Source organism: Zingiber officinale, chromosome 8B (genome assembly GCF_018446385.1).
Source record: "Zingiber officinale cultivar Zhangliang chromosome 8B, Zo_v1.1, whole genome shotgun sequence".
NCBI lineage: Eukaryota > Viridiplantae > Streptophyta > Magnoliopsida > Zingiberales > Zingiberaceae > Zingiber > Zingiber officinale.
The window spans coordinates 70,184,710-70,195,386 of record NC_056001.1 but is presented as its reverse complement, the minus strand read 5'-3'; the positions used below and the strand labels follow the sequence as shown (position 1 = coordinate 70,195,386).

The 10,677-nt window shown below is 34.6% G+C and overlaps 1 long non-coding RNA gene across 1 annotated transcript; it reads right to left on the bottom strand.

Annotated features, from left to right (window-relative positions):
* Positions 1-8,790: 8,790 nt before the first annotated feature.
* Positions 8,791-10,146, bottom strand: LOC122016943. The gene is made up of 3 exons (XR_006121225.1): positions 9,442-10,146; positions 9,236-9,357; positions 8,791-8,851 (listed from the first exon to the last, which is right to left on the bottom strand). It is a non-coding gene; the product is annotated as an uncharacterized LOC122016943 (long non-coding RNA).
* Between the last annotated feature and the right edge of the window lie 531 nt (positions 10,147-10,677).

The window sequence follows — 10,677 nt, the reverse complement described above, 5'->3', positions numbered from 1 at the left end:
TTTTCCATTTACTTGTACTTCATCTTGTAATCATTTTATCGAGCTTATAGTTGTTGCCCACCGGAAGCGATCAAGGATCGCGGGCCTTCGAGTAGGAGTCGATCAAGGCTCCGAACGAAGTAAAAATCCTCCTGTCTCTGTGTGCTTGTTTTGTTTTATTTCGCTGCTTAATTACTCCGATAATTCTTACGATTCCGATAATCGAACAAAATAGCCACGAGCGCTATTCACCCCCCCCTCTAGCGCGTCTCGATCCAACAATTGGTATCAGAGCGGGGTCGTCTTGAATCAGTGCAACCACTATTCGAGACAATTTTTTCGTGGTTTTGTTCGGAGTCGATTAGAATTTAGCCTCATAGCTATATTCTAATTTCTTTTTACGAATCGATTTTCTACTCAAAGTTGGTCAATACCACTTGAGCCTGCTATTTTTTCTTTCCTCCCGTACTACTAATCCAAGACTTAGTCTTGGAATAGATTTTGTTGTTTCTGTTTTTTGTAGATCTAAATGGCCCAACAAGAAGGATATAGCACCGTTCGTCCCCCATTATTTTCTGGAGAAGACTTCAGATATTGGAAGGGGCGAATGGAGATATATCTAAAGATCCAGTTTGACACCTGGATGATCGTCAAAACAGGACTGCAACTACCAACTGGTACAGACGGTAAGCCTACATCCTGTGAGAACTGGGAGCCCGCATTTATCAAAAAAGTGGAAGCCGACGCCAAAGCCACCTGCACCATCCAGTGCGGTCTGACCAAAGAAGAGCTCAACAGAGTCGGTCCATTCTCCACCACAAAGGAACTATGGGAGAAACTGATCGAACTACACGAGGGCACCTCGGAAACCAAGGTAAGTAAGCGTGATCTGTTACTTAACAAATTATACAATTTGAAAATGCAGGAAGGCGAGACGGCAAGTTCTTTACACGCTCGAATTCAAGATATTCTGAACTCCCTTCATGGAATCGGGCAAAAGGTAGAAAACAGAGATATAATAAGGTATGCTCTTAACTCATTTCCTAGGAGCTCATTATGGGCATCAATGGTAGATGCCTACAAAGTCTCTAAGGATTTGTCTTCCTTAAAATTAGACGAATTATTTAGTGAATTTGAACTCCAAGAACAAACTAATGCACAGCCATCCGAGAAGGGCATTGCTTTGGTTGCAGGTACAAGTCGAACAAGGGAATCAAGAGTACGGCGAAAGATTGAATCGGAATCAGAAGACGAACCCGACTCAGAAGATTCAGAGGATGAACTGACCAGCGAACTAGTGAATCTCGTGAAGAAGCTCTACAAGAAGAAGAAGGGATTCAACAAGAAAGATCTAAAGAAGGCAGTTCAATCCAAGGAGGCTCAACAGAACTCAAAGGCAAAGTTCGAAGTCACTTGCTACGGGTGCAACCAGAAGGGGCATATAAAAGCCAACTGCCCCAATCAAAAGGAAGCCAAGAAGCAAAGAAGAAAGAAGGCCCTAAAGGCAACCTGGGACGAATCTTCTTCGGAGGATGAAGACGACGAACTCGACCAAACGAGTTTACTCGCATTGATGGCCCGGGACCAGATCATCGAATCCGAGAGCGAATCAGAAGCCGACTCCGAGCAAAGCCACGGATCCGCATCCGTTTCCGAAGGGCAAGACTCCGCTGTAAGTATTCCTAGGCTTAATAACTTAGTCAATTATTTACTTCGCAAATTAGCCAAATCAAATTTGAAAATTAAGTCACTTCTAAAAGAAGTAACCATTCTTAAAGGAGTAACTAACTCAAAATCTTTACCTAATCAAGTTCAAACTGAAGATTCAACTCAAGTACAACAACTTGAGAAAGAAAATTCAAATCTGAAAAATCAGTTAAAAGATTTAAAAATTACTTTAGAAAAGTTCTCTCTGGGCTCCAAGAATTTGGATCTAATTCTTGGGACACAAAGAGCCGTCTACAATAGAACTGGGCTAGGATATAAAACTAAAAAGAAATATAAATCTTATTTATCCTAAATAAACAAAAAAAGTAGTAAATCAGTCCAAGCATGGGTCCCCAAGTCCAAATTGATCAATCAAATTGGACTTGGCCAATACTGGGTTCCGAAAAATCAAATATACTACCTCAACAGACCATATCGAGGCCGTGATCCAGGGAAAGCTAAAATGAAAACGATCTTAATTCAAAATTCGAAATTAAATTAAAAATTCGAAATTAAATTAAAAATTCAAAATTAAATTACAAATTCAAAATTCAAAATTAATAATCAAATTCAAAATTTAAAATTCGAAATTAAATTAAAAATTCAAAATCAAATTCAAAATTTAAAATTCGAAATTAAATTCAAAATTCAAAATTCAAAATCAAATTCAAAATTTAAAATTCGAAATTAAATTCAAAATTAAAAATTAAAAATCAAATTCAAAATTTAAAATTCGAAATTAAATTAAAAATTCAAAATTAAAATACAAATTCAAAATTCAAAATTTGAAATTAAATTAAAAATTCAAATACAAATACAAATTCAAAATTCGAAATTAAATTAAAAATTCAGAATTAAATTACAAATTAAAAATTAAAAATTTGAAATTAAAAATTTGAAATTAAAAATTCAAAATTAAAATACAAATTCAAAATTCAAAATTGGAAATTAAATTAAAAATTCAACAAGTCGAAATTATGAAAATGAAAAATAGATGGAGGATCCAAACTAGCTGGCACCTCCAACTGAACTACCCGACAGGGTAACTGAACCTAATTTACCCGGAATGGGTAAAACAAGAATAGATTACCCGGCAGGGTAATTAAGGTTAGATTAAAATGGGATAAGTTTAACTTGAACCACAGTACTGGTGAAGTTTTTGGATGATAGTACGTTAGGGAAGCTTGGCCATCTCATGTCTAGGAAGATATGAGTTCGACCTGGTGCATTTGGCCAAGTGGAACTGACCGAAGCTACCCTTAAATGGATCCTAACTAGTTAGACCAAGTTTTAGTATTAAGTTCAATGGGTAGGACTATTTGGAAAACCTCGAAGGCATGGTTACTTTAATGAGCTCCTTGTGACTCACCATAGCCCAGAAGTTTATCCAAAGAATGCTTACTTGTTAAACCCAAAGCTAAACCTGAATCTAACACAAGACTAAACCAAACCCTTAAAATTGAACCTCAATTCATCTCACAAAAATTATAGGATTCCCTGATTGAGAATTTAGAACGGGTGAGATGACTAAGTAATTAAAATCAAACTGATAATTAATTTAAATTTCAAAACCTAAATTTCAAAATTATTTTAAAAAACTTAAATTTCAAAATTATTTTAAAAACTTAAATTTCAAAATTATTTTAAAAACTTAAATTTCAAAATTATTTTAAACTTAAATTTCAAAATTATTTTAAAATTAAATTTCAAAATTATTTTTAAATTTCAAAATTATTTTAAAAACTTAAATTTCAAAATTATTTTAAAAACTTAAATTTCAAAATTATATTTAAATTTAAAAATTATTTTAAAAACTTAAATTTCAAAATTATTTTAAAAACTTAAATTTTAAAAACTTAAATTTCAAAATTATTTTAAAAAACTTAAATTTCAAAATTATTTTAAAAACTTAAATTTCAAAATTATTTTAAAAACTTAAATTTCAAAATTATTTTAAAAACTTAAATTTCAAAATTATTTTAAAAACTTAAATTTCAAAATTATTTTAAAAAATTAAATTTGAAAATTATTTTAAACTTAAATTTCAAAATTATTTTAAAACTTAAATTTCAAAATTATTTTAAAACTTAAATTTTAAAATTATTTTAAAACTTAAATTTCAAAATTATTTTAAACTTAAATTTCAAAATTATTTTAAAAACTTAAATTTCAAAGTTATTTTAAACTTAAATTTCAAAATTATTTTACACTTAAATTTCAAAATTATTTTTAAATTTCAAAATTATTTTAAAAACTTAAATATCAAAATTATTTTTAAATTTCAAAATTATTTTAAAAACTTAAATTTCAAAATTATTTTAAAAACTTAAATTTCAAAATTATTTTAAAAACTTAAATTTCAAAATTATTTTAAAAACTTAAATTTCAAAATTATTTTAAAATCTTAAATTTCAAAATTATTTTAAAAACTTAAATTTCAAAATTATTTTAAACTTAAATTTAAAAATTATTTTAAAACTTAAATTTCAAAATTATTTTAAAACTTAAATTTCAAAATTATTTTAAACATAAATTTCAAAATTATTTTAAAAACTTAAATTTCAAAATTATTTTAAAAAATTAAATTTCAAAATTATTTTAAACTTAAATTTCAAAATTATTTTAAACTTAAACTTCAAAATTATTTTAAAAACTTAAATTTCAAAATTATTTTAAAAAACTTAAATTTCAAAACTATTTCAAAAACTAATCTATAAGAAATTTGTTAATTAAAAAAAAAACTTAAATTCAAAATTATTTTAAACTCAAATTCCAAAATTTAAAACTATCTTTAATATTACTCCAAAGTTAACTAACGTTATTATTCTTGTCAAAATTTAATTATATCAATTCAAAACTTCAAAATAGGTTTAAGTATTTGCTGAATTACTTCAAATATTGAGTAAAATAGAAAATCTAAGGAGTCTACTTCAAATAAGCCATCTTTAAATCCATTTAAATCCAACTCAAACTCCTTCATATGTAGGAGTTAGATCAATGGATGTTGGATAGCGGATGCTCTAGACATATGACTGGAGATAAGTTGAAGTTTACTAAACTGAAGTACAAAAAGTTAGGATCGGTTGCATTCGGCAACGACGGTAAACTTAAAGTAATCAGAAAAGGTAATATTGAACTTAGTTCCGATTTCATTATTCGAAATGTCTTATTGGTTGAAAATTTTAACTTTAATTTACTAAGTATAAGTAAATTATGTGACAGTGGATATCTAGTCAATTTTGACAGATCTGGATGTTTAGTTAAAAACATAGAAAACCCTGAAATTAGACTTAAGGGACTTAGGAAGAATAACATCTACACGATTGACTTATCAATATCCTCAATAAAGTGTCTCTTGACACAACAAGAGGAAACCCAACTGTGGCACAGAAGGCTAGGTCACACTCACACTAGACTCATTTCAAAAATGAGTCACAACGGTCTAGTTAGAGGTTTGCCCAAATTAAAATTCATTGAAAATTCAATCTGTGATGCGTGTCAAAAAGGAAAACAAACCAAGTCAATCCACAAATCAACCAATCTAGAAAGAACCAATACAATACTCGAACTTCTTCATATTGACCTATTTGACTCACATGGAGCCAAGTCACTAAGCAAAAACCAATATTGCCTAGTAATAATTGATGACTACTCCAGGTATGCATGGGTAAAATTCCTAAAAACAAAAGATGAAACCTATGAAATATTTAGTAACTTTTGCAAATTAACGGAAAATGAAAAAGATACTAAAATCAAAAGAATAAGAAGTGATCATGGGGGAGAATTTGAAAATCATAGGTTTACCGAATTTTGTAAAATAAATGGACACCAACATGAATTTTCATATCCTAGAACCCCCCAACAAAATGGACTAGTAGAACGTAAAAATAGAACACTACAAGAAGCCGCTAGGACAATGTTAAACGAATATTAGTTAAGTCACCAATTTTGGGCTGAAGCAATAAATACGGCAAATTATATTCAAAATAGAATTTTAACAAACAAATATCACAACAAAACACCGTATGAACTTTACTATCATAAAATTCCCAACCTAAACTATTTAAAAGTATTTGGTTGTAAAGTTCACATTTTAAATACTAAAGACTACCTAGGAAAATTTACATCCAAATCTAATCAAGGAATATTTTTAGGATACTCCTCAACCAGTAGAGCCTTTAGAGTATATAATCAAAACACCTTGAAAGTTGAAGAAACAACTAATGTAATATTTGATGAAGAAAATAATTTACCTAATATAACTAACAATGCTGACATTCATCCAAGAGCTACAGAAGATGATGAAATCCAACCTAATCTTAATGAGACAGAAAAACCAGTACTTGAACCACAGCCAAGACCAACTAGAATAAGTACTTCTCACCCACCTGACCAGATTCTGGGTGACCCAAATCTAGGAGTCAGAACTAGGTCATCCCATAGAAACCTTAGTCAGATTGCCCTCATTTCCAAAATTGAACCTAAAACTATAGAAGAAGCTCTTCCTGACCCAGACTGGATCATTGCAATGCAAGAAGAATTAGCACAATTTGAGAGAAACCAAGTCTGGGACCTCGTACCTAAACCCATAGATAAATCAATAATAGACACCAAATGGGTTTTTAGGAACAAGTTGGATGATCACGGTGAAATAATAAGAAACAAAGCTAGGCTAGTAGCCAAAGGGTTTAGTCAAGTCGAAGGCTTAGACTATGATGAAACCTATGCTCCGGTAGCTAGACTCGAGTCTATTAGGATGTTACTAGCCTATGCAGCAAATAAAGGGTTCAAGTTGTACCAAATGGACGTTAAGTCAGCCTTCTTAAATGGATTCATCAAGGAAGAGGTCTACGTAAGCCAGCCTCCAGGGTTTGAAGACATAGACTATCCTAACCATGTATTTAAGTTAAAAAAGGCATTATATGGATTAAAACAAGCCCCTAGAGCATGATATGAAAGATTATCTAATTACCTAATATCCAAAGACTTTAACCAAGGCCAAATCGATCCGACCTTGTTCGTGAAAACTGTAGAAACAGACATCTTTAGAGCCCAAATCTATGTTGACGACATAATTTTTGGCTCAACTAACTCAAAATTTCTAAAAGAATTTATTAAGTTAATGGAAAGTGAATTTGAAATGAGCATGGTTGGGGAACTCAACTTTTTCTTAGGCTTACAAATAAAACAAACCAAAGATGGAATCTACATTTATCAAACTAAGTATGCTAAGGAGTTAATCAAAAAATTCAGCATGGAAAATTAAAAAATTATAAATACTCCAATGGCAACAAACATAAACATTGACTCTGACCCTGAAGGAAAACCTGTAGACCCAAAATTGTCACGCCCCAAAGGAGTCCCTGCCAGACAAAAATCCGACAGAACCTCCCCTGTACCAGTGACAATATGAAGCATCACTACAAGCAAAATACATCAGCCACATGCGGCTGGAATATTTATATACACAACCACGCAGTTATAATAACAGCCCACTCGGCTGGAATGAAACAATTACAACCACGCAGTTATATATAAAACAACCCACACGGCTGTACAAAAAACATTAAAACGAAATTGAGGAGCTTTACAACTTGGCTAATTATTATTATCAACTTATACAAAAAGATATTTTTTTTAAAACCAAATACATATTCAAATACACACATAAATACAAAAAAAAATAAAAATATGTGAAGAAGACATTTACACTGATCCTATCTTCCGTTGGATACCAAGCGACACCAACCATCTACACTGAAAACATAAATGTATACGTGCGGTGGTGAGTATAGGTAACTCAATGGGTAATAGAAAGGACGGTCTACAAATAAAACATGGAGATCAAAAGTATACAGCCTCAGTGGGAATAAGAATACGATCATACTATCATAATCAACGATCCAACATACCGATATAATAACCGATATAAAGCATAAACCACAACATAACGATGATACATACCTAACTGAATCGACAAGGTACAAAGATCAAGAACTCACCGGATCCGCAATGATATACCCGTGACACCATGCAATATAAGCACGATCGCATATACATAAAATAAACGATACGACGCAGACGGCAACCAAATGCAACAACCATATCTCAATCAAGTGCAATAACGACAATCACACGCAACTAGTATCTACTAGGCATGATGCAAACGCAGATGCACCGCGATCAAACGCAGGAATAATAATGCATGCATGCTCCACGGTCACCCCCGCCACCTCTCTGACACCACGACCCCGTACGGCCGGAGGCTTGGGTCCGCACGATCAGACTACCCTCACTATATATGGTCGAGGCGACACCTGCAAGAATGCCTAACTACATAAAGATCGTGGTCCCCGATCGCTCACAACGCCGGATCTCACTAAACCTCGCGACCGGGTGGCACGACAGAACAATCGCTCCAACTACCACTACCCACGAGTGGCCGAGTGTGCGGTGTCCAAACCAACTCACGACTCTCTCACCACAAGGGAGACAATGGTCATCGACGATGACATGATATATATATATAATCATCATCCACGCAACAACCCCAAACCTCATAAATACCTCCATGAGTATAATCATCATGATACCTCCACATATCCCACCAAACGATGTATAACTACACATGTAATCAAAACTCCCAATGAACATATCAAACATACATGGACAACCCCACATATACAATCAACACGTATCCTCCAATAAAAACACATCGGACACGTGTATAACCACAGACGTGCAATCAACACACTCCTCCAAAAGTACATAACAAATACTGGATATACACACGAACTCAACCAGATGACTCCTCTACACATACCCACCTATGTACAGTCCACATCATATACCCAATCAGCATGATAATAACAGCCACCCAACAATCCCTACAGGACATACTCTACACGTGTAATCACCATAGAGTAGATATCAAGAGTTGAGACTGTATATGAATTAAATGGAACACCTCAAAGATCAAGCATAAGTCTCTAGCAGGAAGTCAACAAACAGATATGATATAAGGTAAAGCAGTCTAATCCATCGAATAACAACCATGCACTAAGTACAAGAAAAACTACATAGAGGCAAAGGAAGAAATACCCGCCTTAATACGTAGATCGTGCCCGGAAATCCCACGTCGAGACGCTCGTCCCGAATCCAAGTCCTGCATCAATCAATATATATATGTTTTATTTAGCTAAATTCATATGAATTAAATAGCTAAATAAAGTCCCTAACCTAATTAGGATCACTCTAATTAAAGTTGATCTCTGATTAATCCTCCAAACAATTCTCAATCACTCCAACACATACCAATTACGATCGTGTTTAACTCCACCTAGTGATCCAAATCCAATACGATATTAAATCCATCCTTAATCCAACTTCTTCTAAACCAAACATAATCCACAATTTATCAACCAATCCAAAACGCATCAACCATTCATGAATCTAAGCAAACACAAACCCTAAATTAGTACTCTAGCCACTTGAATCATATCCTAAATATATGAACGAAACAACAACATGAAATGAGTGTCCTTGTTACCTCATAGTTCCTTACAATGGATGCCCATTGTTCCAGCAGCTACTCTCCACAATAGGTGGTCACCAATGGAGTTTCCAATGCAAACAGAGGAGACAAAGGGCTCCAAACATTTCGTCAAACACCTGTCCTACACAAGAAATGCCACTTCCTAATCAACACTACACAAATCAAACACGCAAAATCCACCGCTAGACCTAACTTCTTACCTCCAAGAAGACAAGGTAGCTACCACAGAAGGTAACCGGATCTGTCCGGAGATGAAAAGGGTGCTGCAATCCTAATAAAGAGAAGGTGATGAACCTCCCTGGTGGAATTGTCCCCGTTCTGCTCACCTTGACGAAGGAACAACGCCGCTGTTGGATGCTTGAAAACCCTCCGACATTAACTTGATCGCGACCAATCAAAGACAATTGGGGCTGACATCCAAAGAGGAAGAACTCCTGGGGTGTACCAGCAATGAAATGCAACTAGGGCACAGCTTCAAGACAGGTAGGCTATACTCCGGTGAAGGGAGACGAGCCGCTGCTGAACCCCTCCTAGTCCAAGATCCGGTGAAGAGAAGATGAAATCGGAACCCGTGCGACGACGATGACACTAGAGGAAGGGTGGCTTGGCTCCAGCGTCTCGGGGGTCGACAAATCGCAGCAGCACGCGAGGAAGAGGGAGGAGTAAGGCTCGGCGTCGACGATCGGAACGCCATTCGCGAGAAAGAGGCAGAAAAGCTCTGGTTCGGCGGTCGACCGTTGCTCAACCGCTCCATACCACTAGAGGAAGGGAGGCTGGAGAGTCGACGGAGGCACGCTGGAGAAGACCGCCGCCGCCGGTGAGCTCGCGACGATCGACGCGGCGTTGGCGTCGGGAAGGAGGGATCGAGCAAAGAGGGGTTGTCGGGGGGGAAAGGAAATGAATCGGGGATTAAAGGGCTAAGGAAATAACTTAGGTATATAACCTAATGTTAATTAAAAACTTTAGGTTAATTTAATTAAACGCTAAGTTGATTTCCTCAATCAACTCCCAATTTAATTGGGTATTCCAAACAGACCTCCAATTAACCCCACCGACTCATCCCCTCAAAACAAGTCATACGGACTCCATTTAAATCCAAAAAAATTTCTAAAAATTCTGGAAAAATCCAATAAGATTTTTCGTCCAATAATAATTATTATTTAATTTTATGGTATTTTACATTCTCCCCCACTAATAAAAATTTGGTCCCCAAATTTACTGGTCAACTCAGGGACCCTCCTCCACGGTCACTACCAATCAACATACTCATATACCACTTCATCCAAATATCACGAACCAATCTCCAACCATAAAGAATGACTATGTGGGTTATAAACTCACCCTACATCTGCTACTCCCAAACTGCAATCTAGCCAACTATGGATAAATCAAACACCTCTAAAATCCAAAATCCACTATCAATAAATCCTCCAACA